This window comes from Corylus avellana, chromosome ca2 (genome assembly GCF_901000735.1).
Source record: "Corylus avellana chromosome ca2, CavTom2PMs-1.0".
NCBI classification, from domain to species: domain Eukaryota; kingdom Viridiplantae; phylum Streptophyta; class Magnoliopsida; order Fagales; family Betulaceae; genus Corylus; species Corylus avellana.
In genome coordinates, this window is record NC_081542.1 from 41,601,481 (window position 1) to 41,615,736 (window position 14,256).

General features: G+C 34.9%; 1 pseudogene; it reads right to left on the reverse strand.

The window, feature by feature from the left end:
* Positions 1–11,616: 11,616 nt before the first annotated feature.
* LOC132169811 (receptor-like protein kinase FERONIA) lies at positions 11,617–13,581 on the reverse strand (annotated as a pseudogene).
* Between the last annotated feature and the right edge of the window lie 675 nt (positions 13,582–14,256).

Consider the following 14,256-nt stretch of genomic DNA (forward strand, 5'->3'; position numbering starts at 1 on the left):
CCAAAAAAATCTTCTTATCTTCTATTCTTCTTTTTTTTTTTTTTTTTTTTTTTTTGTGCAGATCTGCTTCTCTTCTCCTTTTATTTTTCTTCTTCTTCCTCTTCTTTTTCTCCTTTTTCTTCTTCCCTCTAGAGGGAGCTGGCCGGCTGCATAGAGAAGCTAGGGAGATTGAGAGAGAGGAGAGACAGAGAGAGACAGTTGAGTCTGGAAATGAGAGAAAAATGACCAAATATATAAAAGAATTATAAAGGAAAAAGAAGAGGGAAAGAAGATAGGAAAAAGTGGGAAAAAGTTAAAAATCCCGCTTTTTTTTTAGTAACGTGCTAACATTTAACACGTCAGAAATTTTTGACGTGCTGATTTTAGCACGTCAGAAATAAACCAGATTTAAAAAAAAAAAAAAAAAATTGAAACAGAAATAATTTCTGACGTGCCAAAACCCAGCACGTGAGAAACTCTCTCTCTCTCTCTCTCTCTCTCTCTCTCTATATATATATATATATATAATCAACACAGAAAATAAACCAATTTAAAAATAAAAAATAAAAAATAAATTGAAACAGACATAATATCTGGGGCACGTCAGAAACTCTCTCTCTCTCTCTCTATATATATATTATAACCATTAATAATTATAATACCTAATTATAATTATCATTCTAATAACAACAAAATATCATCACCCCACCTTTGCTAGCTAACCGTCTAATCTAACCACCTTTCCTGGCATACATTAATATATAGCATGATTATGTTTAATTAGTGTACATTAATTAATTATATAATATACATGTGATATTAATTGGCATGCATGTGATATATATATACATATACATATACATATATACCAAGTAATTTATACTAATTAATATGATAAACTTAATTTTCCTATCCAATCAAAATTAATTTTTTATGCCAATTAAAATTAATTGTTTTTTAATACATATTTTTTATATCAATTATTTCCTAATTACAATAAACTGTTAATTTTTTTTTTTGACGTGTTGGTTAGACACGTCAAAATGTTTTGACATTTTAACTACAACACGTCAAAAAATTTTTGACGTGCCACAGATGGTGGGTCAAAAGTTTTTGACGTGCCACACATGGCACGTCAAAAACATATAATATAATATTTAATTATATTATATAATTTAAAATATAATAAATTATATTTATTTTAATTTTGTTATGATTATATATTAAATTATATTTGTATTAAAATTATATTTACTCTATCATATAATTTCTATTACAAATATAATTTATTCTATTATATCATTTTTTTCTTCTTATATGTCCACATTATATATCCATACAACACAATTACAATTAATTAAAGAATAAATAAATTAATATTCTAGATGTATAGATAATTAGATGTATCCAGACCACATAATTGGCCGAGTTCATGTGAGGTTTGCGGGTCTTATAAAATAAATGTATTCAATATGTTTTATATATTTTTAAAAAATTAATATGGCTATCATATTAATATTACTAGACTGATATATATATGCATGATAATATCATGTTCAACTTAATATTAATGAAATGGTTGAATTAGATGCATGCATGTGATAATTATATTAATTGGTATACAATATATAGCTAGAATGATTACGCATGCATATATATACAACAAACATATATATATATATACACTAAGTAATTTATACTAATATGATAAACTTAATTTTCCTCACCAATCAAATTTAATTTTTTATGCCAATTAAATTTAATTATTTTTTAATACATATTTTTGATATCAATTATTACCTAATTATTTACAAATTAATGTTAATTTGTTTTTGGCGTGTTAGGTTGACACGTCAAAAACTTTTGACGTGTTAAAATGCAGCACGTCAATAGTATTTTTTTTGACGTGTCTACTTAGACACGTCAAAATGTTTTGACGTGGCAAAAATTAGTTACTGTTTGCCACGTTAAAAAATCTCCTTTTTTTTGTAGTGATATAGTAAAAATAATATCCAAGATCTCACAATCTGACCAATAAAGTGCATATAAAAGTTGGATATATATATATATATAAAAGGAATTAATTGAGGAAAGTGGTAGAACGACCCCGTTTTAGGGAAAATTTTTGCCGGGATCCATCGATTATATTTCGCGCTAGATATTTCGCACAAAATTTTTTTCCATCGCTCACCTCCCTCATCACTCTCACTCTACATATTTCGCACGAAACTTGTGTTTCCCTCACTCACCTCCCTCATCACTCTCACTCTAGATATTTCGCACGAAACTTGTGTTTCCCTCGCTCACCTCCCTCATCACTCTCACTATCGATCTCACTCTCACTCTCGATCTCTCTCCCTCAAAAACACCCCCCTATCACTCGATCTCTCTCCTGCTGCTCACCTCTCTCTCACTCCGGCGCCCAGTGACCCGCACGGTTGGCCAACCCACCGGCCATCTTCTCCAGTCGAAACCGGCAGGCCATCTCCCCGATCGATCGACGTATCCTCTCTCTACGGCGCCCAGATAGTGCTCTCTCTCTCCGGCCGGCGAGTATTCCGCCATTACTATTCCTGCACTAGTGAGTCTCTCTCTGTCTCTGTCTCTGTTTTTCTTTGTCTCTGCTGTCTCTTTAAGTTGTCGATTTGGGATTGTAATAGTCAGATTTTTGATGTATTATAATTTTTAGGAGAATTAGGGATTTTAAATTCAGCAAAATTCTTGATTCAGTTTTGGGGTTTGTTTGAGTTTCTGGGTTAATAAACATTAAACCCATTAAGATATTTCAGTTGCAAAGCAGTCAAGGCACTTGAAAACTTGATTTTTGAAGATTGACAAATTGGGGTTGTGTTGAGCTCTAAATTGAATCATTATATATTTTCCTTTTAAAACCAAATGATGCCTTTGATTTTCCCCTTCATGCTTTGGTATTGCCTTGGATAAAGGGCTTGAGTTGCAGGAAGGGGGTTTGGGTGGAGTAATGCAGGTTTATGCATGATGAACCTATTGAAGAATCCTGGTTGTCATGAAGAATCTTGTGCGTGCCCAGGTTATCCCAAGAGTCAAATAGATACCCTGCACGTACTACTTCTTCTGAGTATATGAATAAGAAGGCCCTTTATGTATTTTTCTATAGTATCTTTAGTTAAAAATCACTCTTTTGTATGGAAAAAAGGGGTAATAAAAACTAATGCATTTTATGGTTGTCTTGCTTTTACCAATCTTTCATTAGATTTTATTAGATATATTTGTCCTAGCTTGATCCCAAACTATGGCTGGTCTAACATGCACCAAATCAATATTAAATATCAAACAATGTATATCCCTAGTACAGATTTCTGTATTAGCTAAGCATGTATATCTGTACATTTACACCAACACACTTGGACCATTCCACTCTGTGTTGAGTCATATATCCCCCACATAGATATATAAAATTTTCTGCCTAGCTTTGATAAACTAAAATTTAAAGGTAATGGACTGGAAGCCTGGGTAACCATCTGTCTTAATGGGGTGAAAACACTTATTGCTTCAAATCATGTGCTTTTTTCAAAATAGAAAGTGTTTTTCCTTGATGTATTCTACTTTTATAATGTCTAACATTTGCTTATAATCTTATCTCTTGTTTTGCACAGGATAAGACCTCTTTGGCCTATGAACTAGTTATGGCGATGAGCAAGCAAGGTATTAGACCAATTTCTTGTTTTGCACAGGAAAAGTTTTGTTTATGAATACATAATTGTTACCAAGCAAGGTTTATCAAATAATTGTTACAAGCAGACATGGGATAGGTATCAAGTGAGTCAATTCAATTTATCTTGTGCGGTCTTGGAGCCTATTATGATCTAATCATATCTTTTATGGTCCTATTTATTTTAAGGCATATAAATGATGTCCTGAAGCCATCGTTTGTTATAGTTATTGGTGAACAAGACACTCTATGAGAAAACCTTAGCAAGTGGCTTTGGCTCAGTGCATTTTCTTTTAGATGCTTCTGAACAACAGCAAGTGAGAATTCTTTCAGTTTTATGAATGTATTTATCTTTCTGCATCGTATAGGTTTTATTGGCTCCAGAGTATGTTTTTGCATAGTGGAAGGTTTTAAATCAGCCACATCTTTTAGGATTGAATTTGATCATGTCAGGTTTAGTTCCATGTCAACATCAAGATAGTGGATTGGGACTAACTAAATTATTAGTCCTGTTTAGCCATTTAAAGGGACTTTTTTTCCTCCATTCTATATGGTTGAACAGAAACTATTTGATTTATTTGTATGTTAACAATATGGACTGTCTTTATGTGGTCTGAGGGAGAAGTCTTAAGTAATGTAACTCATAATTTTAGTTGTGGCTGAAAATTTTAAATAGCTTTCAAAGAAGTACAGGTAAGGAAAAGATATCCTTACCGCCAAACATGAACATCATTTTTCAGTTTAATGGATCTCTTAAACCAGCATATAATGATTATAAAATAGAGCCCAAAATGGATTCTAAGGCAGCCAAGAGAAATCTAAGTTCCACGAATATATGAATTTGTTCCCTGGTTCTGCGATCGATCGCACTCCAAGTGCAATCGATCACAATACCAGTGGGTTTTCAAGTAGGTTTTATCGCAAAATGTAGAAAACCTACTGGTACTGTGATCGATCGCACACAATTGTGCGATCGATCACAGATTATCTTCTTCTTCTTTTTTTTAGGACCATTAGGGTCTACTTTGTGGACGCTAATGGTTAACTATCAGCGTCCACTTTGGTTTGGACGCTGATAGTTAATTTTTTAAAAAAAAAAATTAGGACCATTGAGGTCCACTTTGTAGACGCTAATGGTTAACTATCAGCGTCCACTTTGGTTTGGACGCTGATAGTTATTATTTTTTTAAAAAAAATTTAGGACCATTAGGGTCCACTTTGTGGACGCTAATGGTTAACTATCAGCGTCCACTTTGGTTTGGACGCTGATGGTTATTATTTTTTAAAAAAAATTTTAGGACCATTAGGGTCCACTTTGTGGACGCTAATGGTTGACTGTTAGGGTCGACTATGGCTTCCGTTTACATCATCTTTAGGGTCAAAACATTTCGACTTTTAGGGTCGATAAAGTGGACGCTAAAAGTGATCATTAGGGTTGACTTTAAGTGGACGCTGATAATCACACATTTGATCATTAGGGTCAGACTATTAGCGTCGACACCTTTAGGATCGAAAAGTCGACACTATTGTCAACAGCGTCCACTTTAGGACTTTTAGGGTCGACTTCAAGTCGCCCCTAAAGACCTAAATTCTTGTAGTGAGAGAGGCAGAGGCATAGCACCAAGGTGCTAGGGATAGTGCCAGAGCACCAAAGTGTTAAGCTTCAAAGAGAAGGAAAAAGCAAGAAAATGAGTGATAGAAAATCCAAAAGAGCAAGTGAGCTGAGTCACTATTTGTATCTCTCTTATTGATTTCCATAATAAAAGATCTTGATCTGTTTCTCCAGCGGACATAGGCCAAGTCAAGGAGAACCACTTAGATCCTTATGTTTATATTGGTATAGTTTGTTTCTTGTTCATTTATTCTCAATTGTATTCATATTTGGTGGGTATGTTGGAATATTGTAATCTAGATAGTGGATCACACCTTTTGTCGCCACTATTTATGAATAGTATTGACATGTCACCGCTAATGTGGTCGATGCTATTGGTCCGACTCTAATGTGGTTGATGCTAATGGTCTAACGCTAATGATCAATAGCGGCGACTTGTGTGGGTCACCGCTAATGATCACACTCAATAGCGGCGACAATTAATGATTACTCAATAGTGGCGACAAATGTCGCCGCTAATGATATATTTTATCGATGCAAAAATGGATCAAATCATACCACATGTCGCCGCTGTTGGTTACTATTAGCGGCGACACAACAAATGCATAGCATTAGGGGCGACCCTAGATGTCCTAATAGCGGCGACATATGTGACTTTTGAGTCACCGCTAATATACTACCATTATCTGTGACTTTTTGTAGTCGCCGCTAATAATCTAAATGCTAATGAGCCAGATACTTGTAGTGCCACTTCACCAAATGACTACTTTATGGCATTAATTCTCCTCCTATCACAATGAACTTTTATTTTTGGACTGTCCCAAAATAAATGAAAATTTTCAATTATAACATGTATTCATTTAACTTATCCTCTATTTCTTCTTCTTCTTCTTCTTTTTTCTTTTTTTTTTTAAAAAAAAAAATTTTTAAAAAAAAAACACTTTTTTTCAAACTTGAACCAACCTTTCATCTAAGTATATTTTAGAAGAGATATGATAGGGGCTCTATCTAATACCCAACTTTTAGAAGAGATTCTTACATAGCACAAAGCAATATAAGAGTTGTGTCAGGTTCAAAATTGAAATTTAAAAAAAAAAAAAAAAAAGACAAAAATCAAAACGTATATTTACAAAAGTTGGGTCTTAAATGAGATTCAGTTGAGCCCCTATCATATCTCAATTTAAAAGGGTGTTTGTTTCATTAAAATGTGTACTATTTGTCAATTTTCATTTATTACGGGACGAAGTGAGAGAGTAATAGTTACTTTTTTTTTTCCCTAAGCAAATGAAAAATGGCTACAAGGGAGAGTCTTTCCCATTCTTAATCCGAATGGAAGTAAGAATGGGAGACCAATTGGGAAAGTTTCCGAACATTAGGTTGGAAGCGGCCCATCTAACTAATAAGTGTGCTCTAACATTAGCACTTTTAGAAATTTTTTTAGTTTTTCAGCCATGAAAAGAGAGCAAGAAAAAGTTGATATCAGATATAATAGAAGCAAAGTTGTAATCCTTGAAGAGATCCGACTCTTGAATGGTAAGAATGATGTTAATGACATACCCTTCTAGAATGAGAGAGTACATCCCAAGAGAAGCTTCTGATTGGATAGCTAAAAGAGCCCCCTTGAGCTTCACCTAAGGCAGCATTTGTGGAGGAGAGGCGTTTGCTAACTGCCCGTATGATATTACCATTAGAATCACTAAGGACCATGGCAGCAACAGCAAAATCAGACTTCACCGTAACATCAAAGTTGGCAATGACGGTTCTCAGAAGAGGACTCCAAAGAGAAGATGACTTAGCATCAGCCCAAGCGAGATTTTGATTTTTCACAGCAATCAAAATATGTTGAAGAGACTTAGCCAAAACTGGTTGAACATCATTGTGCACCAATTGATTTCTCACATACCAAATGTGGTCAAGAGTGATGGCTTCAAGAAGCTGAAACTGTCGAATCTCATGAGTTGGAATAGCCGATTTCTGATGAGGATAAAGGATAGCAGATATCCACTCAGATATAGGAAGATTGCTGAAAGATTCAGAAATGAGATGCCAAGAGGAGCTATTCCACAAAAATCTAGCAAAATAACAACAAAGAAAAACATTAGAAATAGTTTCTTGAGCATCTTTACAAAAAGGACAGACCCTGGCATCTTGAACCTCAGAAGGAATAAAACGAGCAATATTAAGTCTAATAGGCAATAAGTTCCAAGATATTTTCCAAAGAAGATGCTTCAATCTGTGTTGAAGCTTGAGGCTCCATTGGCAATTCTAGATTTTAGGAGTAAAAGGAGAAGTCTTGCGATGGGGAATTAATAGAAACAATTTCATGAGCTGACTTAACCGAAAACTGCCGAGATACAACAGGGAGTCCAAATCCATCTATCATTATCCACCAGCTGTGGAATATGGATTCTTTTGAATCTGAGTAACATAATCTATATCAAAAAGATCATGCAACAATGAGACATACCAACTTCCGTTGATAGGATCAATCAGCTCATCTACGTGGTAACCAAGAAACCCAACCAGAATCGGATTGGGGTTAGGTTTGAAAGAAGAACAAGTAGGAACCCAAGGAAAGGTCCAAATGTTCACATGTTGACCATTAGAGATGGCTAAGCATGCCCCTTTCTCAACCACGGCTCTAGCTTTCAACAAGCATTTCCACATCCATGAGGAAGTGGGATTGAAAGTGGTGTTAAGAAATTCAGAGCATTCCTTAATCTATTTACCCGCAAGTGCTGTCACCTAAAGTAGAGGTTGCTTAGAAGTTAATTTCCAATCCAATCCAGCAAGCAAAGATTGGTTCATAAATCCCAAAGACTTAGAGTTTGTTTGTGATTATGTTATAGAGCTTTGATGACATGTTTAATAAAAAATTACAAAAGTACTTATTTGGCCTTTTTACTCTAAAATATTGTAAAAATGCACTTTTGGCAAAAGTTTAAAAATAAAGCTTTTGCATAAAAACGTGTTTTAACTTATTAGCTTTATTTCTTAAACACAATCTCAAACATGCTCTCAGACTTAAAGTATGTTTGGAATTATGTTTGAGAAATAGGGCTTTTAAGTCAAATTTTTTTTTTTTTTTTTTTTTTTTTTTGGTAAAAGCTTCATTTTAAAACTTTTGCCAAAATACATTTTGACAATTTTTAGCATTTTTGGACTCCTAAAAGCGTTTCAATTTTTTTACCAAACATGTACTTTTTTTTTTTTTCAAACGAACTTTTTAAATGTTAAACGCACTTTTATGTCTCTCAAACGCACACCCAAACAGGTCATTAGACATAGAGCTTGTTTGAAATTGGATTTGAGAAATAGAGCTTTTAAGTCAAAAAACGTTTTTTGGCAAAAGCTTAAAAAAAATGCATTTTGGCTATTTTTAAAGTTTTAAAAAAAAAAATATTTTTTAAATTTTTTACTAAACATGCCAAGTTTTGTTTTTGTATGACTTTTTAGGTACTAAAAGTACTTTATAAACTCTAACACAATCCTAAACATGCCTTTAAAAAATTCATTGCCCTCGCAAGTCTTCCGAAAACTTTTTCAAGTCGTCCATGGACCATGCGCCATTTCTAGAGGGTCTGTAACACTAATTTTGAGGGTCCACTGCCCCAAATTTCTCTCTTTTACAAGTCAAACTTATTCCAAGTATTGACCCCTTTGTTTTCATACAACATAACGCGTAATGCGTATAAAGTATGAGAACAATTTATACAAAGACATTATACAAATTAGATTTTTTTGCTCCTTCCAATAAAAAAAAAAAAAAAAAAAAAAGTTTATTTTTCCTTCCCCATTTTCCCAATTGTGATGTTCTTTTCAACGGTCCCCACTCCTCCGACAAGAGAATTTAAATGTTACGTAAATACATAATGAGATAGATTTTTAACGACTTAGACTTAAAGTATAACTCCTACACTCCCTTAGAAATAAACTACTACAAAGATAACTAGTGTAATACTTAATTCTAAAATAAATAACTAGATAACTACTCCTAAAGTTATAGAGATACATACAACCGCTACAAGGTCCTAGACTTATGGGTTTTATCTTTAGGCTTGGCCCATTAAATAGCCAATGAAATTCAGATCCAGTTGTCAAAGTGATAGAACACATTGACAAAAGGCAAATGCTATTTTTCATTTACCATCTCCTCACCATCTCTTTTCTTTCTTCTTTTTTTTTTTTTTTTTTTCTTTTTTTTTTTTGAGCATCACATGGAGGTGAAGGTGAGTTGAATTTGGTCATAGCCATTGGACGCTTCCTACGCCAAACAAGAGAATGGAATGAAATATAGTGGCAAATTTTCTTCAAGGTTCAACGGTGTGAGATTCATTACAAATCTAGACGGCAATTACCTGATGGTAGCATCATAATGGCCAACGGTTTGAATGATTTTCAATTCCTAGAAGTCATGATGAGAACAAGAAGTCTGTCCGAAGAAAGAGAAGAATGTGAAGCAGAGGATTTATGTCGTCTGATTTTGCCGGAAAGCAAAATTTCCTCTTATCAAACAACACATATATACTTGGATCAAAAAAGGTCAAAATTTCATCTCATCAAACATATATAGCTTAAGCAACTATCAAAACAACTATCAAAACAACCTCAAAAGCAAACCAATCCCAAAACGAACACAGATTTAGATCGATCGGGGAACAACCACAGATCGAACGATTTTTCATTTATTTTTTGTCTCAACCTCACGGGCCCCTCTCTCTCTAACTTCTTCATTAGATAGTCTAACTTCTTCATTAGAAGAGTCATAAGTCTCATTTAATTCTATAATAATAATTTTAAGAACATGATCCCCTCCAATCCAAAATTGACCGGATATTAGATCTTCTCTAGTCCATATATTGGATCCTCTCCTGTCCAAAATGGACCGGAGAATATCTAGTTAAGGGTCAGGATCTCTCTAGTATTAACAACATTCACATTTACCTTAATAAATTTACTCCCTATTTTAGTTTGAGAAGTGCTAGGGAGCCAAACAAATGAACCTAGAAAAATTTCAATTTTTAAATTAAAAAAAAATGCAATTCTCTCTCTCTTGTTTGCCACGTCAGTTTGAAAACTTTTTTGGGTTCATATGTTTGACTCCCTAGCACTCCCCTTTTAGTTTTCATTTTTTCAATGGACTTACATTTGACTTTCTATTTTAATTATCTACTTTAACTTTTATATATATTTTTTTAAAAAAAAATCTTCAAAGCAGAAAGAATGTTAGAGATTTATTAATGGTTTTTTTTTTTTTTTTTTTTAATATTTGGTGCACTAGCTTAACAAATGTTTTAGAATTTTGTTGAGTCCATGTAGTTCATTTTGGTCTCATATATATTTAAGCTTCTTTGGCTTAACCAAAATAACATTTGCCGAATGAGAATATTGCTCTAACATGTTTCAATTGACCTGTAATTTATCCATCATTTTATGTGTTTCAATTCCTAATTTTCTTACCCGTGAATTTGTTAAGGGAAAATGATCAGCAATATTTGGTAATTTTTTATTTATTTTTTTTTTTTATCTCCCTTCTGCTTTTTCCTTTCTTCCGCTCATTATTTGCCTAAAGAACTTTTTAGCTGAAGGATGTCTAACATATGGCTCTTGGCTGCAGGTAACAAAATTTCAACACAAACTGCTATTGGAACAACCATTGCAATTGCTGGTGTAGCAATCTACTCTTACATCAAGGCCAAGCTGGAAGAAGATCAAGAAACGAGTGAGTTTTTCAGCTTTAACTTAGAAGAAGAAAAAAAAAAAAAAAGACTGGTTGAGTGTCAAGCATTCAACCCCAAACCTCATACCAGATGATGAAAAGTCTGAAACCCAACCAATGTGGGACTACCTAACGAGCACCATTTATGCTTCAAATAATAACTGCCACCAAATTTTGGATTCTTGCATATGGAATTAAAATCTAGCTTTACATGCTTAAAAAAAAATAATCTAGTTTTATACCAAAGTAGTAGGCATTTATTTCAACTTTTTGCTCTGCAACTTATGTGGTTATATGGTGCTGAACATTTGTGGCTTATTAGTTTGTGAACAAGTAAATAAGAGGAATCTACAGAAATCATATAATCATTCAAGTATGTTCAGCATTGCATTTAACAAATTTATTCCCTATTTTAGTTTCCATTTTTTTCGAGGGACTTACATTTGATTCTTTCCCAATCCTCTATTTGTTAGGCAAGTGCAAAATACATCTTGATATTCAAATATGGCATTAAAATTCCACGTTTTCATACAATAGTTGCTTTCAAACCCTAGTCTTCATTGTTCGCAATGTGACTCCAATAAGACATCCTAAAAATTGACCTACCATATTCTCTCACCGACCTTGAAGATTTATATTCTCAGAGAAATCTTGTTCACCGATCGTAGTACTACTACACATGTTATTGGGCACAACAACTTCCTCCTCAAGCCTGGCATCTTTGTCTGCACTCTCCTGTAGCTGCAATGCGAGCTCAAGGTCCCGCATCACATCATTCATCGATGGCCGGTTGCATCCATTGTCATGCAAACAATTAACCGCGATCTCAACAATTGTCTTCAAACACTCAGCTATTATTTCACCCTTCAATGGTGGATCAACGATCTGATCAACCTCTCCATTGCGATACAATTCTAAAGCCCACTTTGCTAGGCACACCGCTTGCGTCTCTCCAGTACGAATTATGGGTGGCTTCGCAAACAATATTTCGCACAAAACTACACCAAACTAGTATACATCAGATTTCTGAGACAACTGTTGATGCCGGTAATACTCTGGGTCTAAATACCCAAATGTACCCTTAACAACTGTGCTAACGTGGGCTTTAGACTTCCCAATTTTGGACAATCCGAAATTAGACACCTTTGCTACCCATTTCTCATCCAATAAGATATTTGTCGTCTTCACGTCACGATGAATGATTGTGTGGTTCCCACCCGTGTGAAGGTAGTTCAACCCACGTGCTGCACCGATACAGATCTCTAATTGTTGCTTCCAACAAAGAGGAGGATTATCAGTTATTTTGTGGAGATGATCACGGAGGGTTCCACAAGCCATAAAATCATAGACAAGGATCATATCCCTGCCATCGTTACAGTAGCCAATCAGAGAAACGAGATGGCGGTGGCAGAGCTAAGAGAGCATCTCGATTTCGATCTCAAACTCATGGGCCCCTTGTTGAGAACCGGGTGTCAGCCGCTTGATCGCAACTGGGTTTGCCTCACCCTCGATGTTCCCTTTGGACACGTTACCAAAACCCCCAACACCAATTATGAGAGCTTCGTCAAAGTTGTTGGTGGGTGCTTTAATCTTAGCCAATGAAAAGTGACGACATTGATCTGACGGTAGAGATGACCTGCGGGTCTTTGTTGACTTGTTTGTAAAGCTGGCGTCTTTGACTCTCTTGCGCCGCTGGAAAATCACGAATCCAAGTATGGATAGTGTTGAAATAGTTCTGATACCATGTTGAAATAATGATGATGCAAAAATTATAAGCGGAAGCAATATAGAAAATAAACACAAAGAACTTTACAGGTAGTTCAGTGTTAGATACCTACGTCCACCACTTGGAATACCCTTAAGGGATACATTGTGCTCATTAACTTGATTTGTCTACAATATTATTTTAACAATAGTACAACAAAGCTAAAAACTCTACCGCCACCGACGTAACCTATTATTGTAGTGTTATTCTTGGACTTCGTCAGTGCTGATGACGGAACTATTATTGTAGCGTTATTCTTAGACTTTGTCGGTGGTATTGAAGGAACTGGTGGGTTAGGATTGGGTACTACGCCATTGAGGGCGTCTGCTTTAAAGATTTCGACACCGTTCAAGATTGCATCAGTGTAAGCAGTCTTCCAGTCTTGTGGGTTTGCTCCTAGCGCGAGATAGAGGTTCGTTTGTTTGCCGCCTTCTTTGCCAAACATTGAAACGGCGTAGTCTTGGTATACGGGAACACCATTTCGACCACTCCATTTTATCACATCGGCGTTTTCCTCTGCGGCCTTATTTGTTATGAAAATTCGAAACACTCTGTCACCTTCATGACTAATCTCTGGTTGAAACTCACAAAAGTGTAACCTTACCAAATAAATAAACCCAGAATCTACGGGGAATTCCCAGGTGAGATTGTAGCTCTTGTTGATTTGTTTTGTTCCTCCCCACACTCCAGGCAGTTAGATAGGCACCTCTTGGTGCAGCGTACGCAGGTATCTTAGTAAAATTGAGTTCCTTAGTTGAGTTAAAAGGCAAAGGAAGTTGTTTCAGCTCTCTAGAAGAAATCCAAAACAATATCATTCATGAAAAGTATTCAATGCCCAAAAAGATAATAAAAGAATAACATATAAATTGAAAATTCTAAAAACGACTCCAAACAACACCTATTCAAACGTCTAGATGTCTCACAAAGATTATGCAGAATAAGATCTAAACTAGCAGTCAAAATTCAACCAAATACAGATATGAAATAAACAATCAAGAACACAAATATTTGGTTACGAAGAGGAAACCATTTAGAGAACTCTCTAAATGTAAAACCTCTCTGAGGCAACTAAACTCAGGAAATCAATCCACTATAAGAAGAATAAGGAATACAAGAAGAATTACAAAACATTTGCAATTAACTCTTCCTTGCACACGACAAGTGACCCACTTGACTTTTACCGCAGTAGCCCTTTCCAGGACATCTGGCACAATTCTTTTATAAGATTTCATTTCACCGGAACTCTGATTGGCTTCACGTATTTAATCTTTTCTCAAATAAGCTAGAACAATATCTCTAAGCTCTCTGATTTTGCTCTCCAAAATACGTACATATAATCAGCAAAATAGTTTGTTTAAATAAAGAATAAAATAACAATTCAGCAGCCATGTCCGGATGGGGATAATTAGGTGTCCGGACATGGCTAGGGTTACATAAGCGTAACCACATGGGGTCCGGACACCCAAGTCATGTGTCCGGACATGCCATGC